Raw genomic sequence first — 19183 nt, 5'->3', positions numbered from 1 at the left:
TTTGATACGGGAGGGCGGGAGAAGAGCGGGGGAAGAAAAAAAAAACACCCCGCACGATTCTAGTAATAGCCGCCGCTGCGCCACCGCGAGAAGGAGGAGCGCCAGCGGAGCAGGAGAGGACAGCTCGAAAGCATCGCCGGCAATGCGCATGAGCGCCAGTTCGTAAGACTCGCCACCGCCGGCACTGCTGGCGGCGGCGGCATCGGTCAAATGACGAAAGTGGCGAGCTGGCGGCTTTCCTTGAGGGCGAGACGGAGGTCGCAGCCGTCTTGGTCCTTCGGTCGACGGCCGAGCCAGCCGCTTCCTCCGTCTCGCTGGGCAATTGCGCTTCTCCGTCCGCGCCTCTCTGACCTCGGAGGAGGAGCGCGCGGCGCTCCCCTGAACTTTCCGTCGGAGCAATATTGCCAGCCAGCCTTTTTCATCGAGGGGAGGCTAGTTTCCCCCCTCCCCCCGCTATCCGTGGCGTCAGGTTGGTGAAGCTCGCCTGGCCTGGCCAGTGAAAGATCCCTGCGCGGGCAGGAATGGCCAGTTTTTTAAACCGGGCAGATGGTGACCAGTGCAGCCTTTAACTGGGTCAGTGGGCCGTCTCATACCTCGAAAGCTGGAAGGGCTTAAGCGATCATCCCGATCGGGTGATTTTAATCAAGTCTGATGCGCTTTGATGATTCATTGCAGGCATCACAGCATCTCTTGGCCATCAGTGATTTCACCCAGAAGGAGAGAGGTATTACTGTGAGGGTGGCAGAAAAATCAGAAGGAATCTTGTGCCACCTTTTCAGACTTAGCACATTTTATTAAAAGACAAGCTTTTGGGAGTTGCAACCCCCTTCATCAGATGCAGTACAACGACTAGGCTGGGGTGAAAAAGGGAAAGAAAGGTTAATACATATACAAGTTATCTAAGAGATGGAGTACTGCACAGGGCAAACACTTATCCATTAACAAGTGTAATGCATTTCAACCCATTGGACTTCTGATATGTGATGATGTGAGTTCAGCAACCTCCTACTCAATGGTGGAGTTCCAGTTTTCTAAGACATTCCCTCTGAGGTTGGCTATAGAGTGTCATGGGAAGTTGATTTGGCATTATGCTTGTTTTGAATCATGATATCAATTTCGAGTTCATTAATTATTGTACACAAAGTTCACAAAAACTATGCCTTTTGGGGAAAAAATGTGCTAGCTGTGAAAAGATGCTCCCAGGTTTCTTCAGTGACTTGATTATATCTTTAGAGAAGTTACAATATTAAGTCACTCGGCAAACATAACACAGGTGACTCATCTTGAAGTTAATGGAATGCGATTGGTTCATAGAACTCATTCACTTCATTTTGTGAACTCAAACTAACCACAGGTAGTCCTCGACTTATGACCACAATTGAGCCCAAAATTTCTGTTGCTAAATGAGACATTTGTTAAGTGAGTTTTGCCCTATTTTATTACCTTTCTTGCACAATTGTTAAGTGAATCACTGCTGCTATTAAATTAGTAACACAGTTGTTAAGTAAATTAGGATTCCCCATTGATTTTGCTTGTCAGAAGGTCACTAAAAGTGAATACATGACCCTGGGACACTGCAAACGTCATAAATATGAATCAGTTGCCATACATCTGAATTTTGATCACATGACCATGGGGATGATGCTGTAATGGTAAGGGGGAAAATGGTCACAAGTCACTTTTTTCCAGTGATGTTGTAACTTCAAACTGTCACAAAACAAAATTTTGTAAGTCGAGGACTATCTTCATTGCGGTTTACCAGCTACTGGTATTGTAGTTCATGGCTTAGCATGATGAATAAATTAAGACATTGAATTAATCTGTGTGATATGCTAAGCCATGGCATGTTGGGCTCAGTAAATGTCCCTGTCTGTAATATGAGGGTCCTTAAATTTGTACTTCGAGCTTGCTTTTAGCTGACTTCTCTAATCCGCAGATCAAGAGAGAAACCCAGACGGGGATTACTTTATGTTTAACTCCTCATTTTGTCATTCAGGGATAGAAAACAGGTGTCCTTACAAAATGGGGCTGCTGTTCCAGCTGCAGCATCTGCAACATACAAATTCTGCAGGCACTGAAAAAGTAAAAAGACATATATATCTGACGGGGTAAGCCAGGGAGTTCTAGCCCTTCCCTACTCATGTAATGGCTCTAGTCCAATCCAGTCATTGCAGAGGAATGTTTTAACTGTCCAGTCTTCAGACAAACCCAAGAAGTGTTAGTCAGTCACCATAAAAGCTGATGTAATATTGGCCAACAGACATGGTAACTGGCTAGACATTATTCGATCATCTAGTATAACATTTATGTAAGATTCTTATCGGTGATTTATGATAAACCAGACTTCTAGTATCATGTAAATATAGCCACCGTATTATTTATTTATTTATTTATTTATTTATTTATTTATTTATTTATTTATTTATTTATTTATTTATCTGATTTCTATAGCAGCCCACCTCAACTAGGGAGTCTAGGTCAGGGGTCTCCAACCTTGGTCCCTTTAAGACTTGTGAACTTCAACTTCCAGAGTCCCTCAGCCAGCAAAGCTCTGGGAGTTGAAGTCCACAAGTCTTAAAGGGACCAAGGTTGGAGACCCCTGGTCTAGGTGGAAAACATCATATTATGCCATACAATGAAAAGAAAAGTAACAACTTTCAGTAAGAAGCTTTATAACTGTTGCATTATTTATAAACTGCACTCTATTAAAATAAAGTAAGAATCTTGGTGGTACTTCTGTTCAAAAGGTAAGACCAGAAAGCAATATGACTAATCTAGATGACATCCTCTAGAAAAATGCCAAATAGGGAGAAATATAACCCATTTTATTTTAGTGTCTTTTTTCCCTCATGAATCAAGTTTAGTTCTGTCTACAACATTAAATCAGTTTTAATCTCAATACTCCACATCAAGGGTGAAATCCAGAAGGTTCTGACAGGTTCTGGAGAACCAGTAGTTCTTTTTTTAATTTTGAGTAGTTCGGAGAACCAGCAAATACCACCTCTGGCTGGCCCCAGAGTGGGGTGGGAATGGGAATTTTGCAATATCCTTTTCCTGTCACGGCCACCAAGCCATACCACACCACGGCCACCAAGCCACGGCCACGGAACCGGTGGTAAAAAAATTTGGATTTCACCACTGCTCTACATGTTATACAGTTGAAAATTGTGAGCTGAAATACTGTGCTTGGGATTTTTGCAGGATGGTCTGGGCATTGAATCAGGCTTGAGTTTTAGTGTCTGACCCCCCAGTCCCTGCAGTTTTTTTGGCAACAATTTTAGCAGTGGCTAGAGTTGAAATGGAGTCATGGGTGATTCTATGCCTAAGGCAGCTTTAGAACTTAGGCTGCCAATTCTACTTTGATACCTAACCATTAAACCAAACTGTCTCTCTCTTTGAGATGTTAACTAATATATCAAATCTGATTGTTCACTGTCTTTCTGCCACATACTGCACCATCATATAATCTTGCTTTCATCAACAGAGGATAAAATCTAGTCTGAATTCATATGATCATGTATGGGAACACTATTCAGCTAGTATTTTCCCTTGGCACATGGGTGTGTGATTACCAGATCTACAATATTGTGTAAAATGACTCTTCACTGATTAACGTATGTTCTATTAAAATGTGTGGAGGCTATAAGACTATTCCAAGTTACAGTACTCTGTCCAATTCAATGGAAGCTCACTCTTTGAATAAACATACCTCTGTACATTTCAGTCCCACTTAGGCAACAAACTGAAAGGCAGCCATTATACCCTAACTGAACTGAAACTAATATGCAGTTATTACAATGCTTGCAACACACGTGGCTAAAAATACTGTTTGGCATTTTTCTTCCTCAGTTACATTCTGCATGGTAAGAAGTATTGCCAGGAAGTAGGGGAAGCAAGGAGAGAAGTAACTGATTTATGCAAGACTGCTTAGTTGTTTCATTTTCACTAAAACCTTGAATTTTCTTTGTGTTAGCAAGATCTGGTTTGGATATCCTTTTTTGCATTTTAAATAGTCTCACAACATAAAAAGTAGCAAGATTTAATTACAGAAGGTACCCTAAAATAAATCCTTCTTATGATTGTACATAGATTAAATGTGTGAATGGTTTTTATTATTGTCATGATTATGTGGCTCATCATTTAATGAAATAATTAATTGTAGAGGGAGTGTTACTGTGCAACTAATTATGGCTTTGTATGCATGTGTGAGACACTCTGTGCTTGCAGAGAATCTATTAAAAAATTCTATTGTGTTCAACATGACTAGGGAAATGCATTTTGGATGCTGACTTTTTTTTAATCTGACAATTTTTATTCTTTAGGTCAGAGGTAGAGAATCTGTGGTTCGCAAAAAATTCATAACAGTTCTAGACATCATGGTCAATAGAGAAAAACACTTGAGAGTTGTATGGAATATATGAATGACCATTCCTGTTTCCTATTTCTTATCTTGAATTCATGGGACTAATAAAAACAGTCTATTGGGAACGTACCCTATCACAACTTTCCAGCCAACATGCCCAGTGTCTTAACTGCTGAGCCCCAATAGAAGCAGGTAATAGCTAAAATCTTTCCATAATATTGGAAAGTAAATCTTGTTTATGCTAATATTTTGAGAAATACAGATACCACTTTGTTAGCTGAATGTAAGGAAACCTTAAAACCAGATTATGAAAGTGAAATATTAATCAGCATGCTTAATATCAACCAAAATCCTAAATAAACTACAGTTAATGGCAAAGAAGTGAAGTTGGTAAATAGCTTTATGATTTTGGTTCAAGAAGAGGTAAAATTGGACAATGTCAAATTTCCAGCAGTCAATAAATCTCTGTTCTGCAGAAACTCAATCCTACATGTTGTAACTAGCTAACAATATAACTTTTGCAGATTCAGTTTAAGTAATTTGCTTTATTACAGATGAAAAGAAGTCAGATATGTAGAAAATTTGCTTACTGCCTATATGGTAGTAATCAATAGATGTATATGTCTGATTCCAGAATTTAAACGCTAAGGTTTTTTTTCCACACCTTTCTGAGTGAAAGAATATTTTCTGACTTTCTGCAAAGCTGTGGAAGGCAGCTATGGCTGTTCTTTCTGGTCCAACAATAATTGGTTTCTACTTTACCAGTTTCAGCCTTTATAGACAGTGTAGAAGCAGAGAGATGTGATTATAAGGCAATGATAAACTTAGAAACTATCATGAAGAATAAGCAAAGCTCAATAATAACCCAGGATGTGTTTCTTCTAGTAGAAATGGATAGCTGGAGGAAAAGACAATATATGTGTGGTAATAGATCTAGATAAAGTTCTTAGCAGTTGCTCTTCTTGAGGCAATCCTCAGCAAGGAGAAAGTCATATAATTTTACTATGGACTAGGAAAAATGTTATGCTTGTAAGGTTGAAGAAAGTAGAATAAGAGGAAGAGAGTGAATAAAATATATGGATGGAGTCATTATAGGAATATTACCAAAATGATCTTGGAAGAGCTGTAGATTGTCACCAGAAACAGATTGTGAACACTTGTACATCGGTAGAATTACTGTAAAAGTCCATCAGTGTCTGGAAAGCCTTAGATTTTGTTCTTGACTTAGCAAGAATGAACGGTTTTTTTTCCTTCTAAATTTTGAGTTCCAGAAATCATCAAAACTAAGCTAAACACCAAAAGATTTCACAAAATAGACAGAAACTGAGGGGTTCTTGGTGCTCTCTGAGCTTGGTTTTTTTTCTTGCAGATGGTTCATCTCCCAAACTAGATAAAATCATCTGTGTTGTAAGGACTGGAATTTGCTGTTAGTTTATTTTAGCTTGGCTTGCCCAGACCTCTAAGATCACCCCAGTTGATGGGGGTGATCTTAGAGGTTTTTCCGGTTGGTCTGTTTACTGTTAGCTTGTTTGGCAGTTCCTTGATGGGGGTATTGTTTACTTCTTGATTGTTGGTGTGATGTTAATCTTGGGGGTAATCTATGTTCATCTGGGGCTGATTGCTGGTGGGCAGTGGTTTTGGTTTTTTGGTCCCCCTTTGGCTTGTTAATTGTCTCTTTTGTATGGTGTGTAGATATTGTTTTTGTCTATGTGTCTATTGATGGCTAATTTATTAGAATGCCAGGCTTCTAGAAATTCCCTAGTATTTTTGGGCTTGACTTGGTCTAGGATGTTCACAGTTTCCAGCTGAAACTATGGTTAAGTCTGTCCATGTGTCGTGAAATTAAATATCTACATACTATATGAAAGAAACAATCAACAAGCCAAAAGGGAACAAAAAGATCAGAACACCTCCCCATCAGCAATCAGCATCCAGATAACCATATATTAACTCCAAGATTAACATCAGACCAACAATCAAGAAGCAAATAATACCCGAATCAAGGAACTGCCAAGCAAGCTAACAGTAAACAGACCAAACAAAGAACCTCTAAGACCACTCCCCATGAACACTGACAGGACAAGCCACTAGAATATAAAGAGCAAACCCCACTCCTTACTAGCACTGATGATGTTACCTACTTTGGGTAATGAAATGTCTGCAAGAAAACCACCAAGCTCAGACAGCACCAAGGATCCCTCATTTCATCACTGAGCTACAAATATTCTCCTTTATTGGTAAACAGAGACTGGAGAAATTCTTTGAAATTTTTGTAGCATTTGCTATTTATAAGGTTAAAAAAAATGTGTGTTTTTGTTTGTAGAAGGTGTAGAAATCTACCATATGTTCAACTTGTACAAAAGCTGTTCAGTGTTTTTATGAATATTCTAGTATCCCTTCCATTCTCAACTTGCAGTTTTAATGCTATTAGCTCATTCACTTCTGAAGTAGTAGCTAATGCATTGGATTCTGCTTTCATATTCCTTTTTATCGTTTGCTCATTGGTTACTGTAAATATAAGAAGGACTAGGGCTTTTAAACTAAGCAGCTTTTCCAGTGTTTATGAAGTTATTTTTTATGGTGTTGCAACCTTGGATACAGCACCAGAAATCCTACATATCATGTCTCTGCATATAAGAAGCAAAGCTGTCTGAAGCATAGAATAATCTTCTTAAGAGGAACATCTGTTTAAGGAGGTTGGGTTTGCTGCATGTATTTATTTGATGCTTCAAACCCATAAAATTCCCTTTTTTTCAATAAAGGAAAGGATGCACAGAACAAATTCTCTGGTTGTTTTTAAAAAGGAATGAACAGAAATAAATGTATTTCTAACATTCTTTTTTTAAAATTATTTTTATTAAACATTTTTCAAAAAACAAAAAAGAATTTTTTAACAATAGTTTCTTTTCAACAATTTCGCAACGGTTAAACATTTCTGACTTGTCCATTTTTTCTCCCTTATTTCAATGTATCCTTTATACATATATGTATATATGTAAATAAATTAATATTAGATTTGTATTTCTAACATTCTAAATGTGCCAAATGGTCTAAAAAAAGAGAGATTTTAGTAAAAGATAACAGAGGCTTGAGTATCACTATATATTAAGTAAAAGCTTTTGGATTTTGATTTCAACAATGCTGAATACTTACTATTTCAACAAAAAGCCAAAAAGCTCATGGTGCCATTTCCCACCTTATCAGAAAAATAGGCTAAGCCTAAGGATCCCAACAGCAAAATATGACATTTTATAGGATGCTCTGTCCTTTACATGCCTTCCTTTGTGGCACCATTGCATTATGGAGCTTGCATAGCGATACCACTCCACATGCTCAGCATTTCATGTGTCTTGCATGATGGCAAAAAACAGGCCAGCCACACTGTCCTGCTGATTTGCTGCTACTAATTACCAGTTTTCGAGCCAAAAGCAGATCAGTTGCTGCTGACCTACTTGTATTAACATCAGAGAATAATCTTCTTCTTCTTCTTCTTCTTCTTCTTCTTCTTCTTCTTCTTCTTCTTCTTCTTCTTCTTCTTCTTCTTCTTCTTCTTCTTCTTCTTCTTCTTCTTCTTCTTTCCCTTCTCCTCCTCCTCCTCCTCCTCCTCCTCCCCTCTATTTGGATGTTTCAAAAATTTGGGGAAATTAAGTCATGTCAATTGACGGCACTGGCTAAAGTGCAGATACTCATGGACTAATGATCATACCTATAATAAACCACGATTTGTTGCTGAATAAAGCAGGTGGCTATGTTGCACAAGATGCTAAAGCATGACCATGGTTTATAAGGATAGTAGGTAGATCCATCTAATAAAATAAGCTGGGAAAGCAAACAATATTTTGACTCAATGAAATATCTATATTTTTGCTGTATGAAGTGCAGACATCTTCATTCCAGACTACATTCTGGTGTCCTTTTCTGAATGAACCATTAAATTCATATTGCTAATCAAGTGTCATCTTCTCCTTCAGCTGCTGGTTCTACTTGCATTATGACTGACCAAGCATTGTTAGTCATGGGCTCAACTCCGTAGAGGAATTGAATTATTGCCACTCCAGCACACGCACACCAGGGCCTTTTCCATTCTGTCATTCTGATTTCTACTGGATGCAGTGATGAATTTCTAGAAGCAGCAAGTTTCATTTTTGTTGCTACTTTAAAATGTAAGTCTACTAATAGACTTGTTTAAAAATATTTAGAACGGAATAAAACATCTTGCCATTATTCTGCAAATGTTTTGTTTAAAACACTTTTCCCGATATATGTGTATATGTTTGTTTATTACAGTAGTTTATAATTTTGCATCGTGGTTATCAATTTAAAGCATCCATAATAATAATCATAGCTGCAATTCTTCACATCAGTATAAAAACTGCAAAATTGTTATTGCTTTAAAAAAACTCTGAAGCTCTTTGATCTATTCCTCTCTGCAATATTATTGATTCTTCTGAATAAAGAGTTTGTTATTTCAACAAAGGCTTTGAATCCTTTAGAAAGGTTAGCCGCTCTTTCCTACTATTTGGACAATTATCATGCCACTGCTGCAAGATATGCCAATAAAAATACAGTATGGAGAAAATCGTGCCCACTTTTTGAACTCTACAAGTCAATAAATTTAATGGGCCTTGGCAAAGATATGTAAGTTGTTAGAATGGATCTGCTTCATTCAAGCAGTGTTCCAGAATGGAATTGCTGCTGGCAAATTGCATGATTTAATATAGCTCTGTTGCAGCTTTAAAAAAAAAAAACCACCAACTTGACAGAAACTGAATAGCTGCATCCAGGGCAATTCATTTCTCAAATCAATGCCAACTTGCATTGTGTGAGATATGTGTAAAATAAATCCTGTCAGACAAGACTGACAATTTAGGCAAACCAATTACAGATAGTTCTTTGTCTTGTTTAATGTGGAATGCTTCTGGATAGCTAAATTTACTACTCCCAACTGAAAACCAGGCCTTCCTTGAAAACAATGCTTAGAACTGAGAAGATTTATCCCAAGTGTGTCTATCTTGGAAATTACTTCCACACAGATAGATGCTAGAATTAAAATCTGATTCTAGAATAGCTCTACCAGTGGGAGGTAGGTCTTAACACAAACTAGATTTTATGTTAACCTTCTTACTATAAATAGATTACTAACTTTGGCTGTTGTCCTCAATTTCTGGAAGCCCCTTGATTTTTTTTTAAGATCAAGTGAACCACAGAAACAAGAATTTTTAGGATGATAATCATAACACGAGAAGATACATCCTAGATGTTAGAGGTCATCTAGTCCACCTCTGCTTAGTGCAGAATCTATTGAAGTATTTCTAGCAGGTGGGTGGGTGTCCAGCCTCGGTTTGAAGACTTCCAGTGAAGTGGGATGTACCACTTCATGAAGCAGCATATTTTACTGCTTCACAGCTCTTCCTGTCAGGAAACCTCTCCCAGTTATGCATATAAATTGAACCCACTTTCAATCCACTAGTTTTGGTTTTGTCCCTTTAGGGTGAAAGAGAACTACGCTGTCTCCTCTGTTTGACAGCTCTTTAGATATCTGAAGGCTCTCTCTCCTATAGACTAAACATATTGTTTGATCCCTTTTTCATAGGACTTGGCTTCCAATTCCGTTATGAGCTATTTGGTTTTATTCAAATCATGTTTATTATTATTGTTGTTATCGTCATCATCATCCACATCATTATTTTGGTTCATTGCATAATCAGCCACATATTCAGAATAGAGTTGGCATTTTTGTCCAACTATTGGATCCTTACCATAGACCTGGGATAAGTAGATGTGAATGTGATAAAGGGTCTCATCACTGAATGTAAGCTGTATTGATTGATGGTGAGTTTGTCAATGCCAATGGTGCTTGTGATGCTCAGTGTTTTGAGATTGCATCCAAGGCACCTATTATCATTGTTACCACCTTTGCTTATTTTATCATCATTTTTTTAAATTTTTATTATTATGGTTTATCATACAGTCAGCCAGGTGTTCAGACTGGATTTGGCATTTTTGTCCAAGGATCTGGGATAAACAGATGTTGTTTGTTGGTGTTAAAGGTATCAGTAGTATGTATCATTGCAGGATGTAAGCTGTTGCAAATAAAGCTGCTATTTGCAACTGCTGGTATTCAAGGGGTACTCCAGTTGTTTGGGGATTGCACCCAAGGCACCTATTACCACTGGTACTATCTTTGCTTTCTTTTGCCAAAAGACATGGTACTGTTACTTGGTCTTTGTACTTTGTAGTTTTCTCCAGCTCTTTCTGTCAGGGTTCCAAGTAACACCCCCCAATGAAATCAAACTCTGAGGCTTGAAATTCCTCAAAGCTAACTTTTATTAGAGATGTCATATTGGCACATCTGGGAAAACCCAAATCTGAGAGCTTCTGGGTTTTCCACACCCAAAAGAAAGTTCAAGACCTTGCCCCTCTCCCACATGTCCACCACACATCTAATCAGGTACCATCTGGAACAGAACATACCTCCTCATTCTTCTCAACACAGCTGCAGTACACCATGGCCTTGACTTCCTATAAAGAATTTTATTTTGACTACATATCTTTTTTCCTCTATTCAATCCTCCCTCCCAAAATTCCCACAGTAGGATTTGTGGCAGACCTGAAGCCTGAAGATAGAATGGGACTTCATTGAGGCAGTTGAAAATTCTGTCTTCCACAAAAAACTATTTCTACAAGAGAGTTCAGATTAATTGTCTTCATTATTGTGTTTTCAATGCATTTTTTTACTTCCTTAGTACCTGGTGAACAGAATTTAATAGATAAAATGAGATGCAAACTATCTCACATCATGAATTTTGGTAATGGTATACTCCTGAACATCTTATTCAAATGTAACAGTTATTGAAATCGGTTTTAAGCCTGAGTAAAAGTGAGTAAAACATTTTATAATTATGAAATGTTAATTTTGTTAAGAAAACTTAATGCAAGTTACAGGTCTAAACAGCTTAGTATCTACTTTGTCCTTTTTAATAATCTTTGAGGGAAAATCATCAGTAATGCATTTTTTTCAAGATACTCTTATCAGTTATTTTCATTTGTTCCTTAGATGCTCCTTGCCCTCCCCTCCTACACACACTCAAAACATGTTGAATGAATTGCTAGTGGGCAGATGCTATTTAAAATTTGGCAGGCCAGATGTTGTGGCCTGTTGGACGCCAGCCCCTTTAGCAGCCAAATCAGATGAGGAGATGGCGTGGGAGTCAGGGCCAGCATCAAGGCAATCTGAGAGCTCTGAGGGGGAAGAAAGAATGGAGCTGTCAGAAATAGAGACAGAGATGGAGCCTGGGACATCCATCAGCCCTCAGATGGAAAGTTAACAGCTCCCAGGTCTGGAGGTGGCTGATGAAGAAGAGGAGGAACAGCTGGGTCCAGTGCCTGACGCGCGGATATGCAGAAGGCAGAGAAGAGGAGAGCAGTGGAAATCTATGGGACGGTCCTTGGGACAGAAGAGCCACTGCTGCTAGTGAAGCTCACCCTAGTTCTTGAGATAAAAGGCAGGGGGCAGAGATAAATAGGTGTGGCAGACAACTATTCATCTCCCTGCCGGTCTGCCACTGATACCCTGCACTTCCGAATCCTGAGTGGAAATGATCAGAATTCTTGGCATCTGCAGCGCCTTCTGAGCATGTGTCTCTGCTGCTGGAAAAAAGTGAGCGCACCTTCCAGGACTTCCTTTGCAAGTGTGGGAAGAGAGAGAGAGAGAGAGAGAGAGAGACTCCTGGTGTTTTAGGCCAGTTCAGGGGGAAAGGGAGCGAGCATCACTTTCCACATGACTTAGAGACTTTGTAGCCTGCTGTGAGAGAGTGGCTGCTGATGCTCCTAATAAAGGGAATGTTTTGTTAGCTACAAAGAGCTTGTTGTGTTTGGGAGTTGGGTTACATCAGATTTGGATCTGAAGTGGATAACGATGCAGGATCCAAAGCTGCTTTGCTTACTTAGATGCAAATACTCCATACCGATTTCTCTGTTGCTGTATATAGTAATAATGACCTACAAGCAATTGCCTTATGTTGTGAAAATGCTGAACTGATCATCTTTTGTATGTGTGCCTAGCCCTTTTATTTTTCTTTCAGAAAGGAGAGAAATAGCTGGGCTGTGAGTCTGTTATAATTGTCTTCTCAGAATACTTGGAAGCACATCAAAGTCTGCCTGAGGAATAAATTAAAAATAGATCTTCAAAATTTCTATTTCAATTAATGGCCCACCTGCAGAGAGAAGTGAACCCAAACCAACTGTGGTCATTAAAACTCAAATGTAGCTTTCTGCTCAGAAAGAAAGAAAAGGAGTAGCATTAAACGGGTAAGGTACTGCCTTTGGTGATATTACTATTAGCTACTCTATTGTTGGGTTTCTTGTTTATTGACATTGAACAGTCAATGTCAAAAGACATTGGCTGTCATCTAGCAACTGCAGGAAGCAACCCTCTTTGAAGCCAGACGAAAGACGAATTTTTTATTATTACAGAGTGATAAATAGCAGACCACTGAAAGCAGGCAAGTGAACACAAGGGTATGATCTATTGAGCAATAATGAATAATGGAGTTGACTTTTAGACTCTCCAAGGATCTGTTCATCTCCCTAATCAACTATGTAATCAGAAACGCCTTGAAGCAAGATGGGCAGCAAACGAATCTAATAAATTTTAAAAATTATTATTTACATGATTCTCTATAACTAAAATGTAAGAAGGCTTCCAGATGATCTGGAAAGTCATACTTGTATTAAGTGAATAAAAATTTTGAACAGCATATTGATTCCTGGCATCAAGATAGAGAGCTAAACTTAAGGAAAAAACATGCACCAGGAGATCTGGCCCAGACAGTTGAAATATAAGGGACTAATTACTGGCTTTCAGCTATTATCAACTTCCCAACCCAATGTTTTCATCATGTGTAAGACTACAACTGCATCATCCTCAGGAGACTTGGAGGTTATGCTTTGGGGGGATAATGGAAGTTGTAACTCAATAAATGAGAAGGTACAGTATATGATTAGGAGTACTGGCATTAGCTGATCCAGACTATGCTTTCTTTCCTATGGTGGCAAAACTATAATAGTGATATTAAGCTGAGATTTGGTCTTCATAACAGGCTAAGCATTCTGATGTAGCTTTAATGCAATCTGATCTTTTTCTCAGTGAGTCCTCCCCTTAATTGTATTTACTTATTTATTGATTGATTTATTTGGAACTTGAGTTCCAAAGGTTTTGATGAGGCAAAAATACTAACTTCCTTTTTAAATCAATACTTGTCTATTTAATTTGTAAATTGTTATTGAAAATATATATTGTTTTCTAACAAGAAAAGAATTCAAATATTCTAGTCAAGAGTTTTTTAATCATCAAAAGAAAATGTGTCATGGCATTTTAAAACAAGAAATAAACTGATGGAAAGGAAAAGATATCATTTTTTCCTATTGTGTATATGTTAGGGTTGTGGAGTGCTTCACATTCACTTTCTAAATAGGTTTTAAAGTTCGTAAGAAAGCACCTGTAGAATCTGCGTACAACTCTTTAAAGCAACAATACCTTTTTAATAGAACATTTATGCAATCCCAGCAGGAAGCAAAGCAGCTGCTTTAAAGAGTTGCAGGTGCTAAGTTTACATTTCCTCATGCTTTGAAACATCTTTCTGCAACTGAATCTGAACCACCATGTACACAAGAATATTTACAAGTGTGCATTTATGTTTTTTTCCTCCAGAAAAAGAACCCAGTCTGCATGGCAGTATCTATATTAAATATTCTGAAAATAAAACATTACCATAGTGACAGATCTGGTATATGCAGAATGCCAGAAGCGTTTCAGCTAGATACCTGAAAATTAGGTCAGTAGTTTTATATTTGAAAGGAACTGTGTTAGTTTTGTTTATAGCCTGAATATGGTCCACCAAAGTCTCTGAAGTGGAAACTCAGAGTAGAAGTCTTGCCCTTAAGTGTCCTCTCCTAGAAAGTGAAATCCCCCAAGCACTTTCTAAACTGGCACATAAGGTCATTGTATCTATATTTAGGTAACTTAATCTAAAAAAAAATGAATAAGAAATGAACATTTATCTTGATACAAGCCAAAGCTGACATATTTGACCAACTCAATATAGTTTTATACTGTGGTCTCCTTTGAAATACTAGCTTTCTTCAAGGATGGTCATGTGAAGAAGATTTCAGAATATTCTGGGAACAGGGGTGAAATGCTCCCGGTTTGGTAGTGATGGCAGTTCGTGGTTCGGAGAACCGGTAGCAAAAATCCCTGCCCCTCCCTATACCCAGCTGAGCCACACGATCATCAGAGGTTTTTTTTTTACTTTTAAAAGCATTTTTTTCTTCTGGTGAAAAAATGCTTTTAAAAGTAAAAAAAAGCCTCTGATGATTGCGCAGCTCACCTGGGATCGTCAGAATCCTTTAAAAACATTTTTTACAACCTTGGCCGAAGAGGTTGTAAAAATAAAGCTTTTAAAAGGCTCCTCTGGTGATCCCAGCTGAGTTGCCTGATTGCCAGAACCCCTTAAAAGCATGCTTTCTACAACCTCTTTGGCTGAAGAGGTTGTAGAAAAAATGTTTTTAAAAGGTTCTGGTGATCAGGCAACTCAGCTGGGATCATCAGAACCCTTTAAAAGCTTTTTTTCCTCTGGCAATCCCAGCTGAGTTGCCTGATCATCAGAACCCTTTAAAAGCATTTTTTTACAACCTCTTTGACCAAAAAAAAATGCTTTTAAAAGTAAAAAAAAAAAAGTTGGCCATGCCCACACACATTACCTCTCCCAACCAAGCCACATCCACAGAACTGGTAGTAACAAATTTTACATTTCACCCCTGCCTGGGAAGCTCTCTCTGTCTATATATATATATGTAGGTCTTTGGTTATTTGGGTTTTCTCCCGCATAAAATTGGAAGTGTCTTGGCGACGTTTCGACGAAGTCTCATTCGTCATCTTCAGGCTTCAGCTTCGTGCTTCTGGGAGCAATGTGTGATTGCAGCTGTTTCTTCCTTTCCTTCCTTTCCTTCCTTTCTTCCAGCTGCAATCACACATTGCTCCCAGAAGCACGAAGCTGAAGCCTGAAGATGACGAATGAGACTTCGTCAGCGCCAAGACACTTCCAATTTTACACGGAGAAAACCCAACAACCAAAGACCTATATACAAACACCCGTGAAACCTCAGAAAACATATATATATATATATATATATATATATATATATATATATATATATATATATATATATATATATATATATATATATATATATATATATAATTCATGGTTGAAGGCTGATCTCAACTGCATAATATTGCACACTGTTGGAACTTACTGGGAATGCTCCAGAGGTGGGTTTCAGCAGGTTCTGACCAGTTCTGGAGAACTGGTAGTGGAAATTTTGAATAGTTCGGAGAACCAGTAAATACCACGTCTGCCTGGCCCCACCCCCATCTATTTTCTGTCTCTCGAGTCCCAGCTGATCAGGAAGAAATGGGGATTTTGCAGTAACCTTCCCCTGGATTGGGGAGAGAATGGAGATTTTACAGTATCCTTCCCCTGCCATGCCCACCAAGCCATGCAACGCCCACCAAGCCACAACCACAGAACCGATAGTAAAAAAATTTGAAACCCACCACTGGAGGGCTCATGTGATGAATACTCCTAATGTAACACAGTCTGAATACAGCTATTTTTAAATAATTGTAATAGTTTTGCCAGGAATACAGGGGAAAGCAATACGGTAAATATGAAACTGCTGTAGGCCATGGTCACTGTTTCTGGATATTGGGTATATCTCTTCCTGCTAGTGATGAGTTACTGCTTAGGCTGGGCAACCACCTGAAAATCAATACATAAATCATCATAAGCCAAGGTCTGTGAAAAAGCAATATCATTATTTAGAATGAGCCAAAATTCACTGATGAAATTTTTGAATTGGGCTCTACAAGCGACAAGAAGCAATGAGGTTTTATTCCTTAGTCATGTTATATTCTTCTATCTATCCCTTTCACTTTCATGAAGAGACATCCTATTTTGTTAAATAGAAATTGTAATTCTGTTGTGAAATGTTCTGCAACTGATCTTTTGGTGTGCCACTTGAAATAATAACAATAGCAATAACACTTAGACTTATATACTGCTTCACAGTGCTTTACAGTACTATCTAAGTGGTTTACAGAGTCAGCATATTGCCCCAACAATCTGGGTCCTTATTTTACCAACCTCAAAAGGCTGAGTCAACTCTGAGCCAATGGGGTTTGAACTTCTGGCAGTGGGTAGAGTTAGCCTGCAATATTTCATTCTATGACTGCACCACCATGGCTCTTAAAAAGGACATAAAATCAGGGTGACATTAGTGTTTCTCTGGAAAATGAATGGAGACGATATGTAAAAAAAGGTAGGAGAAATAGAAAAGTAACTGAATGTAATTTCACTGTTAACAATAGTGCCTGCCACTATGATTGATCCTTATATAGTTCTTAATGTGGGTCTTCTCTCAATCTAAAATTTGAATGGTTGTGATTTGTTTCTACATGGAATAAATTATACATTTAAATTTCATTTGTTCCTTGATATATATATATATATATATAAAGATTCATATACATATTTCTATATCACATTTCATGGGGTTTTTTTTGGCAAACACTGACATAATACTGATATTCATGGAGGAAACATTTTATACATATAGAATTACTCTTATTATATAAGCTTGAAAAAATACATACCAGTTCACCTAGCCGTTTCTATTTTAATATCCTTGGTTAAAAATATAACTCTGTGTAAAGAATAAAAAGTATTCCATACTTTAATTTATTTAAGAATGAAAAACCTGCCTCATCTCATAATGTTTATGCAGCTTACAGATAAACAAATAAAATATATGTGCTGGATAAAAATTATGAGTTGTAATTAGTCTGCCACTAGTGAATAAATCTGAAGAGTCTATGGCATGCTATATATTTGTTTGAGAAAAATATTCCATTTTTGTTATGAACAGCAAATAAAATATCTACTTCTGCATATACAATTATATTATAGAGGGTTATAAAATCACAAGATGCTGTTCTGGCACATTTTAGCGAGACTTTGAAGACTTTCTAACATTTTCCAAACATTCTTTTATCAAGGATCAAGCTGAATCAGGATTTCTTAAAATGGAGGTTTCATGATTGTTTTATGTTTTTAAAGACATTATTTTCTTATCCTTTGCTTTCCACCAATATATAAAAATGGATTCTAACAAGTATTGGAACATAAAGGTTTGAAAACTATTTGAATACAAAAATGATTAAAGATAGATATAGATAGGTTTTGGGCACAGTTTTATTTATTCTATTTTTTAATGTATAACCCATTTTTTCTTCCAACAGCTCAAGGTTTCATTCCCACAACTCATGAAACAGGTTGTTGAAAAGAAATAATTGCCCCAAAATTACCCAGGGATTTCCATGGCTGAGAATGAATTTAGAGCGTCTCTATTCTAAGGACGCAGTGGCTCAGGGGCTAGGACGTTGAGCTTGTCGATTGAAAGATCGGCATTTTGGCAGTTCAAATCCCTAGTGCTGCTGTGTAGTGTGAGCTCCCGTTACTTGTCCCAGCTTCTGCCAACCTAGCAGTTTCGAAAGCATGTAAAAATGCAAGTAGAAAAAATAGGGACCACCTTTGGTGGGAAGATAACAGTGTTCCGTGAGCCTTTGGCGTTGAGTCTTGCCGGCCACATGACCACGGAGACGTCTTCAGACAGCGCTGGCACTTTGGCTTTGAAACGGAGATGAGCACCGTCCCCTAAAGCCGGGAACGACTAGCACATATGTGCGAGGGGAACCTTTACCTTTTAATCTTATTCTAAATTCAAATAAATAAATAACTTCTTATATCAAACTGACTATCAAATGTTTTGCAGTTTTGAATGCTTACAATACTGAATAATGAACATTTCTGACCCCAAGAAATCCTTTTCTTATCATATTGTTTGCCAGATAATTCTTTTATCAAGGATCAAGCTGAATCAGGATTTCTTAAAATGGAGGTTTCATGATTGTTTTATGTTTTAAAGACATTATTTTCTTATCCTTTGCTTTCCACCAATATATAAAATGGATTCTAACAAGTATTGGAACATAAAGGTTTGAAAACTATTTGAATACAAAATGATTAAAGATAGATATAGATAGGTTTTGGGCACAGTTTTATTTATTTAATTTATTTATTTATTTAATTTATTTAAGAATGAAAAACCTGCCTCATCTCATAATGTTTATGCAGCTTACAGATAAACAAATAAAATATATGTGCTGGATAAAAATTATGAGTTGTAATTAGTCTGCCACTAGTGAATAAATCTGAAGAGTCTATGGCATGCTATATATTTGTTTGAGAAAAATATTCCATTTTTGTTATGAACAGCAAATAAAATATCTACTTCTGCATATACAATTATATTATAGAGGGTTATAAAATCACAAGATGCTGTTCTGGCACATTTTAGCGAGACTTTGAAGACTTTCTAACATTTTCCAAACATTCTTTTATCAAGGATCAAGCTGAATCAGGATTTCTTAAAATGGAGGTTTCATGATTGTTTTATGTTTTTAAAGACATTATTTTCTTATCCTTTGCTTTCCACCAATATATAAAAATGGATTCTAACAAGTATTGGAACATAAAGGTTTGAAAACTATTTGAATACAAAAATGATTAAAGATAGATATAGATAGGTTTTGGGCACAGTTTTATTTATTCTATTTTTTAATGTATAACCCATTTTTTCTTCCAACAGCTCAAGGTTTCATTCCCACAACTCATGAAACAGGTTGTTGAAAAGAAATAA

General features: G+C 37.4%; 1 protein-coding gene and 2 long non-coding RNA genes across 5 annotated transcripts in view; 2 read left to right on the top strand and 1 right to left on the bottom strand.

Annotated features, from left to right (window-relative positions):
• Window positions 1–19183, bottom strand: part of PAG1 (phosphoprotein membrane anchor with glycosphingolipid microdomains 1) — a 150046-nt gene that overhangs the window by 105577 nt on the left and 25286 nt on the right. The gene's annotated exons all lie outside the window — the stretch shown is intronic.
• LOC131194908 (uncharacterized) lies at window positions 139–8982 on the top strand. 2 transcript variants are annotated; one of them, XR_009154346.1, is made up of 3 exons: window positions 139–469; window positions 4323–4555; window positions 8335–8982. It is a non-coding gene; the product is annotated as an uncharacterized LOC131194908 (long non-coding RNA). The 2 variants fall into 2 exon arrangements; XR_009154345.1 differs by having other exon boundaries at window positions 139–724.
• Window positions 8994–18177, top strand: LOC131194907 (uncharacterized). Of its 2 annotated transcripts, XR_009154344.1 has the most exons (4): window positions 8994–12023; window positions 12448–12673; window positions 14076–14199; window positions 17724–18177. It is a non-coding gene; the product is annotated as an uncharacterized LOC131194907 (long non-coding RNA). The 2 variants fall into 2 exon arrangements; XR_009154343.1 differs by having other exon boundaries at window positions 8994–12673.

The sequence above is a fragment of the Ahaetulla prasina genome, chromosome 3 (genome assembly GCF_028640845.1).
Source record: "Ahaetulla prasina isolate Xishuangbanna chromosome 3, ASM2864084v1, whole genome shotgun sequence".
Classification (NCBI taxonomy): Eukaryota; Metazoa; Chordata; class Lepidosauria; order Squamata; family Colubridae; genus Ahaetulla; species Ahaetulla prasina.
The sequence above is the reverse complement of the archived record's forward strand: the minus strand, read 5'-3'. Positions and strand labels throughout refer to the sequence as shown.